This window comes from Plectropomus leopardus, chromosome 11 (genome assembly GCF_026936395.1).
Source record: "Plectropomus leopardus strain MGB_pleo_1.0 chromosome 11, ASM2693639v1, whole genome shotgun sequence".
Lineage (NCBI taxonomy): Eukaryota > Metazoa > Chordata > Actinopteri > Perciformes > Serranidae > Plectropomus > Plectropomus leopardus.
In genome coordinates, this window is record NC_142186.1 from 23,508,420 (window position 1) to 23,526,687 (window position 18,268).

Consider the following 18,268-nt stretch of genomic DNA (forward strand, 5'->3'; position numbering starts at 1 on the left):
AGTTTTAATGATGCCGGAAAAAAAGCTGTTAATTTAATAAAATAATTCACTGTAATTTAGTATTATTTTATTTATTCTCTGTATTTATATAAAAACAAATACATTCAAAATCGATAGACAAAATAGTAATATTATTAGAATTATAATTATTATACATTTTGGTAAATCTATTTGCCGGTAAATTAAACAAACAACCAAAAGCTTTCTCCTTTTGCAAATCTTGTTTTTCTGTCAGACACACGCACACACGCGCGCGCACACACACGCAGCAAAACTTTGTTGGTGTTGTGCAAAGTTAGATGTGAATAATTGACGCCAGAAAAACAACATTGGTCGGGGTAAGGGTGGATCCATTGATCGATCTCTTAATCTGCAATAGTTACATGCATGTATTGATTTACAAACACTGTTTATCTGGAAATATACTGGCACAAATAATTGATGGAGTACACCCACGGCGCACATAAATATGCATCAAAGTTGTAAGGGGGTAAACACCTAAAAAGAAAAAAAAAATCTAAGGAGAGACCAGCGAATCCACGTAAAGATTATTCCAAATATTTTGGCTCGGCTCTGTATCGATGCGCCCACTTCTGAAAGAAACTCCCATGCGAGTCTGAGAACACACATACAAATCATCGGCTCGACTCCTGTTAGAGTAAACTTCGGCTTTTTCCTTTGGAGAACACATTGACGGACGGTCACAGAAAGTCCAACAGTTGGAGCTGGTTGGCTTTTTTTCCTTTGCTTTTGGTGGTGGTGGAAATACTGTTTTGTGCAGAACTGGGAATATAAACTTGGGGAAAAAATCAAAATGTTTGTATATATATATATGACTACGAAATTCTTTGAAAACTCTTTAAGGCAGACGGCTGAATTTGAAATTGATTCCGACTGATTAAAGTCGAAAAAGTAAAACAAAAAACTGATTAATCATTAATTTAAAAAAAAAAATGCTAAACCAAAATATGAGCACGTGCAATTACATACCAAAATGTGAGTGTAAAGCAAGAGCAGCATGACACACACCACAAAATAAAAAATGCACTAGAAAAAATAAATGCACTAGAGCCAAAACATCACACACACACACACACACACACACACACACACACACACACACACACACACACACTTTGTAGTATATTTAAATTAAATGGGGTCACACTCACATGCATAAACACACATACACACACACACATAGATGGACCAGAGAGAGAGGGAGAGAGAGATGCACCGGCTGAGGTCTCGTGCAGCTCGCCGTGTGTGAGTGGCTGTTTAATTGACTGATTGATACGGCGGTGTGGAGGTGAGGGCTGGACGCCTTAACAAATAGAGACACTTAAAGGCTAATCCGGGCCAACGTCGACAGCTGAACGCATCAGAGTGCTGCCGTGTAGCCGAGACTTTCACATCTGCACATGCACGCCCAAAACCACAATATAATGTGTGTGCTAATATAATGTGTGTGCTAAAGATTTAAACTTGCACGAAGTTTCCAAAAAGAAACCGAGAGTGGAAAACAAGCTTCCAAATACTAGCAAAAAAGAGGCTGCGTAAATTACGCACGCTTTTCGTTACAATGCAATCCTCTAACTGACACAAACAATAGCAAAATTATTAAAAGCAATAATATCGCCAGCACAAATCCATCAACAGACAAACGCCGGTACACACAACTTTTTTTCCCCTCAACAAAAAATAATTCATGCACTAATAATAAAAAAAAGATGTATATTATATGCAATAAATTGTACAAATGTACAACATACCTCCGTTTTATATTCTCAGGAAGTGGTGTTAAAGCTCTCACCGGCTGAAGTGCGACCAGTCTATCCACACGCATTCACTCTGACGGCGCAGCGAGCCAGCGACCGGAGAGGCAGCACTACTACCAACCTGAACCCGAGGAGGAGAGCAGAGGGAGGGAGGGGAGGAGGAGGAGGAGGAGGAGGAGGGAGGGAGGCAAGTAGAGGAGGTGTGCATCTCTCTCTCTTTCTCTCTCTCTCTCCTGTGTGTGTGTGCGCGTGTGTAAGTAGTTAATTAGTAAATCCCCATTCGCTGTGCCTCGGGTCGGTTTGTTTTCCCCGGTCGACAAGCCGAGAGGAAAGAGAATTTGAAGTAGGATTCGACCCGTTTCCGCTCCTGTGTCTCATATATGAGGTGTGTGTGTGTGTGAGAGAGAGAGTGTGTATGTGTAATAGTGTGTGTTTTCTCTTTTTTGGGGGGGGGGGCTCTATTTGCTACCACAAGGGAAGCCTCTCCATCTGTCTCACCTCCCTGCCACCAAGGAGTCACCAACATGCTGACCCCAAAAAGTTGCTCAACTTGATTCAGGGAGCAACTGCCCAAAGACAAAAAGAAAGTGGTGACATGAAGGATTAACTGGTGCAAGTGCAACTGTGTTTTCTCTGAGAGAAAACCACCTAAATCCAACACTGGATTCAAAGTCACTGCTATTTCCTCTTTTTATGTGAAGTCAAATGCAACCTGGCCACAATGTTATCTTCTTCTTCGTCTTCCTCTATATAAATAAAGGAAACCTAAAACGCCACTCACCAAAGGTCAAGCTCTACCTGTCAGTCTGGCTTTAGTAGACAGCCGAGCAGAAATTCATCAATTTCCCTGCAGCGAAATCCACATTAAGATGAAACACATTATCTGTCTTCAACTCAATAGCATCACTTCTATCAATCGTCTGAATAAATGAACTCATACACACACACACACACACACACACACACACACACACACACACACACACACACACACACACACACACACCTGTGCTAACACACACACACACGCGCACAGAGTGAAGAAGAGCATGCCCTGGTTCCCGTGCCAGTAAATTGACTCTGCCCTTAACAAACTTTAATTATTTAATTGATCCCCAATCAGCAACTTAATAATCAATTAGGTAAACCTATGGAGCTCACTCGAGTGCAGAGAGCCGGAGTCTATGACAAGGGAATCAAAAGAGGAGAGGAGAGGAGAGGTGAAGGGATCGAAGGATGAGGGAGAAGGGGGGATTGAAGCTGGAAGGAAGAACGGGATGCTGAGATGTTTGCTGGGTGTCTTGCTGAAGTTACTCTGATTTATAACGTCTCAGACAGTCAAAAAAAGGGTCAAATTCTTGCACTGATAACATGACATGCACCCACTGCTAAAGAGGGTAAAGGGCATATACGCAGTGATTATGTGCTGGAGGTGAAAAGCAGCTTTGGGAGGTGATAGTTTTTTGGTATCTCTTGGTTTGGTGCTGAGCAGGAGCAATGGGCCAGTAAGAAGTATTTTTACCGGTGATAATGGGATGACAGGAATGTCAGCTGAAATTACTGGTCAGAAAATCAATCTGCAGCTATTTTGATTATAAATTTCTTTATGCCAAACATTCACACTGGTTCCAAAATTTGAAATGTAAGGATTTATTTTTCCTATTTTACAGTGATTGTTTGTAAATTGATTATCTTTAGGTTTAGTACCGTTTCTTGAAGATGTCATATTTGGGCATATTTACCACCTTTTTGACATTTTATAGAGCAAATGTTTAATCATCTAATCAAGACAATATCAGCAAATTAATTAATGATGAAAATAATCATTAGTTGTTACACTAATTGAAATGTTTTAAAAGGCAAATTCACTCCCCCTACATACCTCATGTTTTTGAATGAGTTTCAAATCAAAAGAAAAAAACGTGTAGACTGCTGGTGGCTAAAAATGTTAAAGTATGGAGCAATGATGCTACAATGTGGTCATGGTCACAGCCATACATCACCACACACTCACACACACTTTATCGCCCTCTAGTGTTGACTGCTGATCCCAGCCTCCCTACACTGTTTGTTAACCCCTCCAGCTCACATTTTCCCAACTCTTCAGCCAGATTTTTGGGTCCAAACCTGCACAAATCTGCACTGAGTGTAGCTTTGTATATTTGATTGTGTGTATGGCTGTTTTATCTCACTGTATGTTAAGCTTGAGTGTGTGTGTGTGTGTGTTAAGAGCAGGAGTATCAGACGCTCACACACTCAGCAGATGAAAGCTTTGCCAATACTGCGAGTCCCCTGAGGGTCATGGCAATATTGATGTGACCACTGGTGTGTGTGTGTGTGTGTGTGTCTGCTGCCAGTGCATGACAGTATTTGCACATGTACACAGTGTCTGTTACATTTGTGCATGTCACCTCTAAAATCCAAAAAAAGGGCAAAAGCGGACACACTCAAACGTGCCAATAACCTCTAACCACTGATCTCAAACCAGCGCATTCTCATGTCCACAGCAGGGGCGTTTTTTTTTCTTTCTTTCTTCCCCGCTGATCCCTGCTCAGCAGCTGGAGCGTCTGCGCCTCCGACACCTGGGAGGTATATGTGACAGAGTGGGGAGGCGCTGGAAGAGGATGAATAACTGACCTATCACATCCCCATTGACTGAGTTAATTAATATAAGTAGAGCAGGGGATTCTTAGCTCACTTTTCACTGTATGGATTTGCTGTCTCCTCACATTTGGTATGTTTTATGTCTATTCAATGCAAATCCAATGTGTTCTGTCCCGCAGCCCGATCATGACAGCTAATTTTGGTATGTGAGCTGTTCTGATAGGGCGGACTTTAATTGTGGCACGACACGAGGCCTCGCTGTGACTGATTGATATAAAATCTCATGTGAATGGATGTCAAATTGCAGCCGAGTGAACTGGTAAAAGGCTCACAATCTGTGCATTATATTTCTGCTCGGGGCTACTGTATACTTGTTGTCAGCCTCTATGCATCTTTTAGATGTGGCAAAGCTAAAATGTGATGCTTTGAGAGAACAGAGGAGTTTCTCGAGGGCGCAGAAATTAGGAGAGGAGAGCAAGGGAGGAGGGACATGGAGGAAAGGACAAGGAAATCCTCATAGACTCTTGGACTCTCTTATACATGCAAACACTTTCTTCTTCTTCTTTGAGGGTGAGAAAGACAAGAGAGAGGGAGCATGGGGATGGGGGTGGGTGTGGGGGGATGACACAAGCAGGACAGACAGGAAGACAGGCAGAAGAAGATGGGAAATGGAGAGAAAAGGAGGGGAAAGAGAGCAAGAAAGAGCTCCACTGCCTAGTCTTAATCTGAGCTGTTCTGATCAATAGCCCATTTCCCATTGTTGCCAGAGCTGTTCGATCGCTACACCACGGAATTAACACACCCACTTTAATCTAGGGGGAGAGGAGCGAGGGGAGGGAGGGAGAGGAGGGGGTGGAAGGGAAAAAGGGGAAGAAGGGGGTTAAGGGGGTGAGTGGGGAGCAGCTGTGGAGGCATTCTCAAATGAAATCAAATCTAATTGTTATCACTGTAGCTGCTGCACTTATTACTACCACTGTTACAATTATCCACCCACCATATAGCTCTTTTTTCTCTCTCTCATACCTTGCGTCATGTGGTGTAAACTGGACGTAAATAATCCGAATTAGTGTTTATTTGTTTCATTTTGCCGGCTGTAGATTGGATTGAGTTGGGAGGTAGAAGGGGGGGGACTCAGCTCATTCCTTGGTGACAGGGATTGGGGGTTTGCGGTCGAGTATATTGTGCCGGATACGTTCGAACATCTGGGTGTCTCAATTCAGCTTGACCGCTGTGAGACTCTTTCAGCAAGGTTTCACGAGATAATGCTGTTATGTTACGAGAATGTGTTTGCGATGGCAGTGTAACCTTGTTAAATGTAGGAGGATTCGTTCTGGTGGCACCAATCAGCTATTTTATTTCTGCCAGTCATCTCCAACTGTGTTGTTTTGATGTGGAGCAACCTAAAAACACGACTTAAAAAGTCTGTCAACACAAATTAGAAATCTACATATATGTTTTAATTTACCTATTGGGTTAGCCATGTAGGTAGCTTTGGTATTACGTGGCCACAGTTAGAGATATCTGTACAACACAACGGAGGTGAACTGAATTTCAATTATGGTGCTCACAGTTATGAAGAAGGGGAGTTATAAACTCTATTTAAATGTGTATTTCCAAAAGTCCTGAATACTCAAAATAATTTACAGACCTAACTGTGAACACGTGAGAAGCTTTCTTTCAAACTATATCCTAAAAAATTGTTCCTGTGAAAACTGATCAGAGTGAAATTGTAGATTACCCAGACCATGCTGGTGGTGTTGCTTTATGGAGGCAATGTTGGTTGTTTGATGCACCACTTTGTTTCAGACTGAAATACCTTAACAACTTTTGGATGGATAGTTCCCAAAGGATGAAGCCTGACTTACGTGATTCCCCACTTTTCCTCTAGCACCAAAAGGAAGCTGAAATGTATGCATTTGACTGATACGTGTTAACAGTTACAGGGTGGGTTATTATGATTAACAGTTAAAATTATCTGAATGCTGAAGTTAGTATTTTAGCTCAAAGCATCACTGTACTTAAAAGGTTCTGTATGGGACATTCAGCAGCAAACCGTTACTTGCCATATTAAGATATTGTTGAGTAATGGCATCCTAAACAGAGAATAAAGTCATGCTTTCTGTGCAGTCTGGGCTTTGTTTGTTTTTTTTTTTTGCAGTAAGACAATCCGTCCACATGCGGTGCATTTTAGTGCATGTGTGAATTCCAAAGGCTAGCTCACCACTGCCAATTTGCACTACGCTCATATGTTAGTTATGTCTAAAATCAGGACGGTGTCATGGTTACAGCGTAGCGTACCCTTCAGTTCCCCTGTTTGGCACCACAAGCTGTCTGTACTGTTGCTGTTAGCTTTTTCGCCGCAGCTAACACAGAGCCCCATTACGTACTGCATTTAGACCTTTAGTTTGGTTAAATGTGATTTTTCAATGCTGTGGGAACCAAAATGACATTCCATTCACCTCCACTGTATTGCAATGTAGGCAGAAAATGAAAACAAAGCCATCTGTCCTTACAACATACGAGAGGTAAGTAAGAAAATGTTTGTTTCTTTTTGTTATTATTTTATATTTGGATGAGCGGACACTTTAAATTTTTTGATTTTGTAGCTAATATAAAACGGTAAGCATGTATTATATGTACTGTGTTGCAAAAAGCATGGTTCTCCAAACGCTTTATGTCCACTTGAAGCAGAAACTAATATTGGGTGCAATATTGTACATCATAAATGCATCAACAGCAGGCGCAATATGTCTTTGACTTGAAAAGACCATGTTAGTACAATGATTACAGGTTGCCACTTTCAATTCATGAAATGTAATAAGCGTCAGCTAAGAGACTGACCATAATTTCATCTCACACAAAGTGCAAGCAATCCATACAAAATCCATTGGTCACACCAGCTATAGCTGTTATTTCTGTGCAGTCAAGAGACATGATTGAACATATATATCTTTAAGTAAGACATGGAAGCTATATGTATTGCATATTTTAAACTCTTCTGGTTAAAGAGACCAAACAGGCAACCAAAGTCTTTTCCCCTCTCACAACAAAGCTTCCAATTACTGATTCCATTACTAAAGTGAATACTTGTGCTTTCTTAGTACCAACACTTGAGTTTAGCTGTTGAATATTGTAGTCTACAGCTTTGGGTGTTGCCAGCGGAGTCTTTGCTTACTGCCTTCCACTGAGACAGCTTGAGGGGAAAACACAGCACAGAAGCTCTTCCCTGCCACCCGAGGCTATACCCAACTTTTCCCTCCAATCTATTCTACTTACTCTAGTTCTTTTGAAGTCATTTCATAACAGAGCAATTTTCTCGTTAGCATTTGGCTTTAATTGTGGGTAATTAAGCGTGCTCCAGCAGTAGAGAGAGCGCTGTTCGCAGGACTGGGGGGAAATTAGCCGTAGTTCAGCTGTGAAATATGGGGTTAAGTGGGAGACGGGGCAGGGAGAAGAGAGAGCCGAGGGGGGTCAGTGACTCCAAAACAGGGGGCACGTTGTCTTAAAGGAAAGCTGCTTTGGGTGTAGCGGAAGATGGGAAGCGAACTGAAAGAAAGTGGGGAACACAAATAGGTAGTTTTAGCAAGAGAAACAATTCAAACAGGAGCTCAACAGGGCTGAAGGAGGCACTGTGGGGAGTGCAAGAGAATAATGATCATTTGGAAGAGGAAGGAGACAGAAATGAGTGGACACAAGTTCAAGGGCTTAGATTTGTGCCAGCATGCTGACAGTGGAAATACACGTGTAGCAAGACAAAAAACAGAAAGATAGAAAGAAGGAGCTAGATTTTTTTAGGTTGTTGCTCGCTAATGTAGGAAGTTTGACTGTAAACATTGTACACTAATGATTAGAATTGTTCTGATACAAATGTCAGTATTGGAGGCTAGATTTGAGCACTATTTAATGTAATCATAATGTAATCTGAGAATTTTATGCACAATTTGACAAAATTAAAAGAGTGCATGTAAAAGTCAGTTTGTTGCACAAATGCATGAAGTTTGACTGTAGACAAGGGGACACTATAGATATAAGCGATTCCAAAACCAAACCCATTATTGGAAGATAGATTTTTATCACAATTTGCATGTCATTATACTGTAATCTGAGTATTTTTTGCACGACTTTATACAATGAAAAGAGTGCATGTAAAAAAGAAAGAGTGCAATTGCAGGAGATGTGATTTTAAATGTGCTACACTACAAATTTTAAGTTGTTCCTGTTACTAATACCAGTATCGTAAATTAGCTTTTAGCACAATTTGCATGCCATCATACTGTAAACTGGGTATTTTTAGAAAATTTAGTACAATAAAAAGAGTCCATGTAAATGGAAGTGTGTTGCTCACTAATGCAGGAAGTGTGATTTTAAAGATCATGCACTACAGACCGAAGTTGTTCTGATACCAATGCGAGTATTGGAACCTAGAGTTTAGCACTATTTGCATGTTATACTGTAATTTGAAAATGTTATGCATAATTTAGTACAATAAAAAGAGTGCATGTAAATGGCAGGCTGTTGCACAAATGCAGGAAATCTGACTGAAAACAAGGAGACAATATAGACAAGGGTTGTTCCAAAACTGATACCAGTATTGAAAGTCTGATTTTAGCACAATTTGCATGTCATCATACTGTAATCTTGAGTATTTTCTGCATGATATAGTACAACAAAAAAGAGTGCAAGTAAATGGAAGGTTGTTGCTCACTAATGCAGGAAGTGTGGCAATAAACTTGGTGCACTAAAGATTAGAGTTGCTCTGATACCAATACCAAAGTATTAAAAATGCTTTCAGTACTGCCTAAAATGCTGTTTCTCGGATCTATGAGAACAGGAGTCTATGCACCAATAAAACACCACGTACATTATTAATAAACTTCAAATAGTTTCATACTTGGATAAAATGGCAGTTTTCTCAGAAATTAATTCTTCCCTGCTCTAAAACAGTAGCCTAAACAGCAAGCTGGGCTGTACAGCCACTGGCAACTACTGTTTAAGAGTGGCAAAGAAGACATTGCTTCTAGATAAAAGTCTGGAAGCAACACGAGCCATTTGCAAAATGTCAAACTAGATAATGAAGGAAAGTTTTATGCCATTCATATTCTGTATGTATTTGTTCATGTTTACGAAGAGTTTAACCTGAGCCATCCCATACAATGATAGCATTCATTGCACATCCATACACGGTTAGTAATATACAGCGGTTAATGTTTTTTTTAACACAATAGTATTGGATTGGAACTTGTTATGGCCAGATAAACGAGTTCAGGTACTGGTATCAAGATGGGAAAAACGGTATTAGAACATCTCTGGCACAGATAATCTGAAAAACACTCGCTGCAAAGAAAAGATTAAGATTCCGCATGAGAAAATTTATATTATTATTTTAGAGATGTAGTATTGTATATTTTAGGTAAGTGTTACTAAAAACATCTTGCACATCAGAAACTCTTATTGACAGCTGTTCCGAGTCAAAAATTCGAACAAAATTATGCTTTTTGTCGGTATGACTTCACAAGATGAAGATCTTAGGACCAAAACATCATCGATAAATTGAGTACAAGTGATTGAGAGTGTGCAGGACTTTTTTTTCACACTTAAAGTAAATAAAATGAGTTCATTTCATACCATCGCCTCCCCTGAAGCAACAGTGTGTGTATACAAGCAAAACCCTGGGGTGGCCTTAACTGTCACCAAGTGGATTATGGACTTTACACAGAGTGACCCTTGATTAAATGCAGCACCCTGCTGAATAGAGCGCCTGCCCTTCGCATCCATTAATGCTTTTATTTTAACCCCATAACAGCTATAAACGTCTGTGTGGCCATAAAGCAGATGAGGAATGATTGGAGTCATTGACTGTACTGTCAAATGCTCAGTGGATGGGGACATACTCCGCTGGGCCCTTTATGAGTGCTCCATCCCTCGGAGGAACCATCCGCACTGACTATAATGAACCTGTTAAAGCCTCTATAAATATTGGCTCCCATGCTTAGTGATCGTTTGAATACCTCTGAAATAGAGCGCCGTTTGCAAACAAGTGGCTGGGCGTTGGAGGTGGTGAAGCTAATACCTAATCAATGGAGGGACGCTCCCTAGCAGTGGGCCCTCGCAGAGCCTTGATTCATACACAGGGTGCGGATATAATGCGGTTTAGAATAAGCACAAAACTGCTGTATTGATTAACACATTATCAGTGTCAATAGGAAAAGTTCTTTCAGGAGGAAGTGGAAACTGCGGGGATATTGGCATGGCCATGAAGAAAAAAAACGTATCAAGACTGCAGTGGGAACAAATCATCTCCCTGCCAGTCTTAAGTCTGAGAAATTCAGACTCAAGAAGTCTCGGGCAGGGTCACTGGTGTCGGTGTTGCAAATTAGATGTGAATCTGGTTCTTCAACCCCAGGAAATCCCAACATTCCTAACTCGACAAAAGGTAGATTCTCTCCATGATGAGGGGGGATACCTAGATTTACAAGGTCTTAAGCGAGGCTACTCTGTGAAATTTCAACTACTTAAAGGAGAATAACACTAAAATTCAATGCTGAACCATGAAAATTAATCTGAATTAACCAAAATAGTCTATACCACTCCAGTCCAATGGGGTGTACACCAGAATTGTTCCTCTACTTCAGCATCTAATATAATTTTTGACGTGTCCTAGAAAAGCAAAAGTATCTTAGGATGCTACTTAGTTTGCATTAATTAGTGCGTTGTATTTAAGAAATGCAATACTTTATGGTGAAGTCAAAAAATGAAAAGCTGCACCTCGTTACCAAAATATGAATGATGTTTGACAAGTCACTGTGGTTTTTGACTTCAAAACAAAGGCAGAAAAAGTCAAACTGACCAAATCAGCAGGACTGAAAACTACAATCAATCTATACAGCTACTAAAGTTTTTCTGGAAAATTCACCCATTAACTTGTGCATGTAATGAAAGCTTATCTTTTTCGTCAATTTTGTTAGAATATTCACAAAGTGAAAACAACAGCAGGAGTGTTGCATCGTCACCAACTGACATTTTAAAAGAATACTTTTGGGCTCTTTTTTCCATTGTGATAGCAAAGCTAAGGACTGACAGAAAAGAAGGGAGAGCGAGGGACGATGACATGCAGGGAAGGGCCACAGGTTTAAAATTGAACCTTGGCCACTCCTAGGGAATGAGCCCATATGGGGCGCACGCTCTACAAGATGAACTAGACACCGACCCCCAACTGACATTTTTCATCTATAACTGCATGGCTAACTCAGACACAGAAGATGGCATTCCTCATTTCCCAGCATATTTAGAGCCGTAAAACCTGCTGCACATTGGATTTTGATCTATAACTGAGAAAATCAGCTGGAGACATCTCGGTTTTACAACTGATGCTTTTGGCCTTGTGTGACCTGAACTTGAAATCAATGAAAAGGTCATGCTGACAGTTTCTTTGTGCACCTTATATGAGAGGAGAGGAGCCACAAGAAAACAGTTTAATACTTTTAACAGGGTTAATATTAAGCATCAGTGCACTATTTTATCAATAATTTGAGAATTTTGCTGTCCTTAGTAAAATGTTAAGAATATAAACTTTAGTTCAAAGGTGTTTGCAGGTAATAATCTTGGAAAATCGCCATAATAAAACTGCAAATGTTAAAAGTGCTTAATGGTGCAAAAATTTTGAGACAGTTATCAAGGAACTTTTCCATATGCACTGCATGTGATAAAAGAGCCTCTGTAACCTTGACCTCCTCAGCCGCATCCACTTGTTTTGAAACTGAAATCATAAAGATATCATAAAGCTTGCAATGATGTATAAACTCAACCAAACATTGTACAAGTTCAGAGGGTGAGTCTCCCATTCTGTATCAAAGCAGCAGCTCCAAAGGGTATATATCAGCTAACATCAAACATTATAGTCTCACTTCTCTGCTCTCTGCGTTTGGGATGGAGTTATTCATAATCACAAAAATTGAGCAGACCACCGTGGGCCAAAATAAATGATGTTGTGGTCTTAAACTGAGTGAAATTCCTTTTAATCACAGCATCCGCAAGTTATACATGAACATATTTGGTATGCTTAAAGATATAAAAATGGTATATGTGACAGAAAGATGTAACATATGCATGCATGCTTTAAAGGCATGATTTTCTGTCTTTGGGAACGTCAATAACTATATTACTAAGTATATAAGACTGCAGCTGCAGGGTTATAGTCACCTTACATACAGTATATAGCAGTCATGTCCAAAGTCCAGCCTGGGGGCCAACTGTGGCCCTCAGACCAATTTTAAACAGCCATCAGCTTGTCTTTCAAATTATACTGTATGACTAAAACAATATTGTTTAATCAAGCAAGATCTCTTTGCATTTTTTTCATTCACCTCACAATGGCAGGGCTATCACAGTTTGTAGACATGCACCTAAGAACTGTAGCAAAACGTATGTGTTTTCATAAACAGACGGTAGATAAGCAAACTAAAGTTTACCTAACACTAGATATTTCCTGTTAGGTAGCAGACATGGCCATGGCAAAGAAGCATAACGTCGAAAGTGAGGGCTGCTACTTTTAGGAGCAGTGGAAAGTTGAATATTTTTTTTCACTTGAAGATAAAACAGTTGTGTTTGTGTCATTTGTGATTTGTCATGTGATTTTTTTAAAAATCTGTAAGATGCAAGGAGGAGCTGGCCCCCATGTATTTTCACATTATCCAATCTGGACCCCATTAAATAACGTTTGGACGCCCCTGGAAGAGTATTAATACAAAATAGCATAAAGTCATCAATTATTAGAATACGACCCTGTGCAAGCGCATATGCACGGATGTCCACTTACGCCGTTTTGACTTGCACAACTTTTTTGAAGTGAATCATTCCCTCAAGTTCGTGTTCCACTTCCCCGACCGCTCTTGTACTTTTCATCTTTTTCATCTCACATTTGTCTACTATCTGCCTCTCTCTCTCCTTAACGTCTCGGTCCTCGCAGTAGGATATAAATCACAAATGCAACGCACAAACACGTTTTCACTTTAAAGCAGAAACCTTTTAGGAATTGTTGCCGGTGTATTTGGGGGGAGACGTATTGCGTACTGCGCGCTGTTCGACAACTCTCCGGCGCGCGAGCGTACACACTGCCTACATCAATCAATTTCTGCAGGAGGTGCGTACGTTTCCCTCTCACCAAAGTGCATTATATTTCTCACGAGAATCTCATTTCTGACGCGTTTCTCAATTATTAATGCCACTTGTCCGTAACAGAATAGGGAAGTGGGATGCTTACCTTCACCGACGCGCCTTCATTGACTTGACCAGCGGCTCCCTCTTGGGTTGTTGGGAATCCTGTCGACGTGCGCAGAGGACTGATGGTAATCTGGGCAATTTAACAGATCGGAGCGCGCATCCTTCCTCCCGCATTAAACTACATCGGTGAAGAGTAACGCTGGCATGATGTATGAGTGGCAGTGTGAGTGAATACCGCCCGTAGGGGGAGAGACGGAAAAAAATCAAGATGAGTGAGATGGGGAAGGAGCGCGCAGGACTAGAGCGGGAGAAAAGTTGTCCTCGGAGCAACAAAAAGTTGGAAAAAAGCGACTCCAGTGCCACCGGATCCTGTCCGAAATTGATGTTTTACATAACCAAAAAAAGGAAAGCGGGGAGAAACAGGCAGGTGTAAGGGGAGAAAGCGCGCAGGGGAGAGATCCGGGATGAGAGCGCAGAGAGAAACAGAGAGAGAGAGAGAGAGGGGGGAGGAAAAAGGGAGACTGAGCCTCCAGCTCACATCAGCCCGGCTGCATTTAAGTTTCTATCAGCTGCAGACTGTGTTGTGCACGTGCTCCCGTGGACGTGAGACAGAAAATTGACCTGCACAGTGAAGAGAGCGCACAAGGAAAAATATATGTAGACGGTTGGTGGCCAGAAAGCGGATCGATCGGGTTATAATTTTGTCCAAAGTCGGGGGAAAATAAAGTTCATGGAGGAATGAAATTTGAAAACAGATGGCGAATCCCGTCGCCCCTAAATAAGATTCGATCTCTGGGAATGGAGTGTAGATAATATTTGGTTGGACGTTTGATGAAAATGACGGATTTTTCATTTTGGACAGGTGGGGGTAGATGGAGTGAGGGGGAGGAGGGGGGTGGAGGTGAAAGAGGGTGGATATGATGTGTCTGGGGACAGAAACTAAACTTGGGGAGAGGAGGACGCAGTGTTTTTCCCCCCTTCAGATTTCATCCAAGGATCTCATCCCCTTTCTCCATTTGCCCCCAGGGCGCACACAATACCCCCCACCCCCCAACACACACCTCCCCTCCCCTCACCCCGCAAAAGGGGCGGCGGGTGGAAGGAGGAAAAGGAGAGAAAACAAGAATACCAAATAAATGAGAAATTTTCGTACAGGCCCCGCTTCCGTGCGTTCCATGCTAGCAATAACAATTAAATATCGACCGCTTTCCCGGCCGGAGAGAACCTGAGATACCCAGAGACTGCCAAGTACCGAGACCCCCCTCTCCATTTCTCCCCATCTTCCACATATGCACTCACTCACTCCCTCACTCTCCTCCTTTTCTCGTCATCCCCTCCCTATATACCTCTTTTCCTTCTAATCCAAGTCCATCAGGCCAATCTCTTCTAATTTGGTGTATCTCATTTCTCTTGATTCCATCCCACAACCCATTTCAGCTCCACTTTTATCATTGCTGATTTGGGGGTGGCCTCTCGGACACACTCCCATTTTCTCTCAATGCGAGAGGACTTCCTCACACCATGCATGTTAGTTTATCAAAATCAATTATGGGATTGAGATTCGCGTTGCTTTCCCTTTGGGCGTGAGAGCTGCGGGCTCCTTGGAGCTGTACTGGCAACACTCTGCTTCAGCTTCACTCTGACAATTGATGTGTCATTTTCAGCACATCTGTGTGGCTGGTTTTCAACACAACATGCTCACAAAGACACTTATTGACACAGCATTGTGTTATTAAAATATGCTGTGTTTAAAAAGAGCACAAACATGGGCACAAATGTGATGGAAATTAACAAAAAATGTGGCACGGGAATGTCAAAACCAACAGGAAATGAGATTAATATGAAAGACTATAGTTAAATGGACAATCGGTAAGATCCTCCTTGGGAACTTCTTATTTTGTGTTTTCCTTTGAGGCATGGATTTCTTTTGGATGAATTCAGGCTTGGCAATTTATTTTTGAGACCTGCAAGGCTCATTGTTGAATACGATGTGCTATAATTTGGTGGTCTATCATATCTGTCAAGAATAAAAGTGCACAAATAAATGTTGCAGAAGTTGGACACAACCAAAATAAAGACATGGATATGTCATATGGCATGTTTTTGACCATGAGTTGTTATAAAATGGCAAAAAGATGAGCTCCTAAGAGATCCACTGACTCTTTGAAAACCATTCGCCTCTTCTTGGGCGACCTATGATTTGGTGAAATTAGAGATGATCCAAAAGATAAAAGTGCACAAATTAAATGTTGCAAAAGTTGGTCACAACCAAAATAAAGACATGAATATGTCAAATGGCATGTTTTTGGACATGAGTTGTTATGAAATGGCAAAAAAAGATGACTACCTGAGAGATCCACTGACTCTTTGAAAATCTCTTGCCTCTTCCTGGACTGTATGGTTTCCTTTTATGGCGGATAAATGGATTCTTGGCATTTTATGAAACCAGATCACTATAAAATGCGGCGAGCTAATTTGGTGGGGTTAAATGGTCCAAAAGAAATAAGTACACAAATAAATTTTGCAGAGGTTTGTCAAACTGACCAAACTAAAGAAATGCATACTTTTGGCTATGAGCTTGCAGAAGACTGTATAGTTTCATTGTATGGCTTCAGTTTATAATGGATAAATGGATTCTTTTATGAAACCTCTGAGGATCATTATAAATTGTGGTGAGCTATAATTTGGTGAAATTAGAGATGTTCCAAAAGATAAAAGTACACATGCATTAGCAGAGTATACATTTTTTGACCTCTGGAAGGATTTTGTGCCGTACACAAATGCACCTTTCCGGGCATTGATTTCAAAACCTGTGTGGCTCCCTGTGCAATATAATGACCTATAATCTAGTGCTCTATATACAACAGGGGACAATAGAGTCTGGGGGTCTCAGACTTTAGACAAAAAGACAAACAGGTAGACTCCATTCCTTTGCAACAACCTCCTTTTGTTGATTGACGGGCCCCCTGGATTTGTGCAACTCGTGACAAGACTGCCAGAGAAGTGGCATTATGTTGGACTTATAAGTCCTGAGCACGCCAATGCCAACTTTCCAAACGAATTGCACAACTATCAAAAGTTTCTCCATCATTGTCGTTGTGTCTTCTCTCACTCCTCTTTATATTTTTTTCCGCCTCAGAACTTCTCTCTGCTCGCACCCAAGCCATTCAATTTCTATTTATTTCACCCCCACCACCACTACCCCCACCACTACTCGAGCCCCCCCCAACCCAACACCTCCTCTCGGTCTCCCTCATCCTCCTTCTCATCTCTCCTTTTTCACACCTCTGCGCATCTCCTCACTCGCTATTAAAACCCATTCTTCCCCTGTTGTCGCCCTAATTCTCCTCTCCTCCATCCCGTCGTCTTTTCCCTTTTCCTCAGACTTCCCTCCACCTCGTTATCTCCCCCGTTTGACTTTAATTAGTTAATGCATTAATTATCTACGCCCCAATACCTGCACCATTAACATACCCTCTCCTCCCCGTGGCTCCCCTCTCTGCCTCACCCCGAGGCCTCTGGGCTGGAGAAGCTGTATGGACACGCGGGCAGGCGCGCGCACACGCACAGACACACAAAACTGCGCTCTCCCTTTTTACCCCATGCCTCTTTTTCACTCTATTTCTCGCTCTTCCACTCTTTGCCCCCTACCTATTTCCCCCAAGTCATCTCTCTCCCCCCGTCTATCTTTCTCCTGCCCCCCTATACTCTCCTCTTTTTCTCTCTGTGCCTTGCAGTCGCCTCTGCCGGCTGGTCTCTCTCCCCGGCGACGGAATTATGAAAAATGCGCCCATCGACAGAGCGCCTCAGCTTCGATTAGCCGAGATGGGACATGACAGGCCGCGATCAATACTTATACCGTCCTATAACGTGTCAACTAATGAATCAATCTCGGCTAAATTTTCCATTTTTCAAAAGCCGACGCGAGAGACTGGAATATCCTCTTTTGTAAAGATATTATTATCGATTTCGTCGGCAATTTGACATCGGGGGTAGTTAATTCCACTCTAGAATAAAATTGAAAACACTTGAGATTGAAGTGAGAGAGGGAGAGAGAGGGAGAGAGAGGGAGGGGAGAGGAGAGGAGGGGAGGCAAGGGCAGGCAGGAGGGGAGGGGGAGACGGCTGTTGACTTGATAAAAGAGAATGGGAAGATGGAAGGAAGGGGAAAGGGGATGGGAAGAAGAGATACTACTGGCGGTGTTGCAGAGACACAAGCAGTATCTATCTATCTATCTATCTATCTATCTATCTATCTATCTATCTATCTATCCATCCTGAGAATAAACATAAGAAACTGGAAGACAAGGATAAAATACCTTTTTGTTAGACTATGTCATGGGTGAACAAAATAACATGAACGCCTGCACAACACAAATATGGTCTTGCATATACCACATATGTACTGTTTATACTTCTCTATTTATGGTGCACATAGGGCGCTGAATACATTTTTAAGGCTGTATATGTTTCCCGGTATTTTGTCAAACCACTTACAAGATTTACGCTGAGCAAAATGCTCAATGTTTTTATTGAACATTTCAAAACGAACTCTAGCAGGGTTTGTACAAGGTACAAGGTAGATTTATTGTCACTTTTCTAAAAAATGGTTTAAGAAGAAATGAAATAAAGGTTGATCCTAAATCATTCAAGTGCTGTTTTAATCGA

The 18,268-nt window shown here is 41.5% G+C and overlaps 1 protein-coding gene across 3 annotated transcripts in view; it reads right to left on the bottom strand.

The window, feature by feature from the left end:
* Window positions 1-18,268, bottom strand: part of erfl1 (Ets2 repressor factor like 1) — a 107,925-nt gene that overhangs the window by 46,699 nt on the left and 42,958 nt on the right. The window contains exon 1 of one of the 3 annotated variants that reach the window (XM_088084898.1): window positions 1,773-1,891. The exons of the other annotated variants lie outside the window; for them this stretch is intronic. The gene's annotated coding sequence lies outside the window, so the exon portion shown is untranslated. Of the gene's footprint in view, window positions 1-1,772; window positions 1,892-18,268 lie in introns of those variants that run through there. 3 annotated transcript variants of the gene reach the window in all.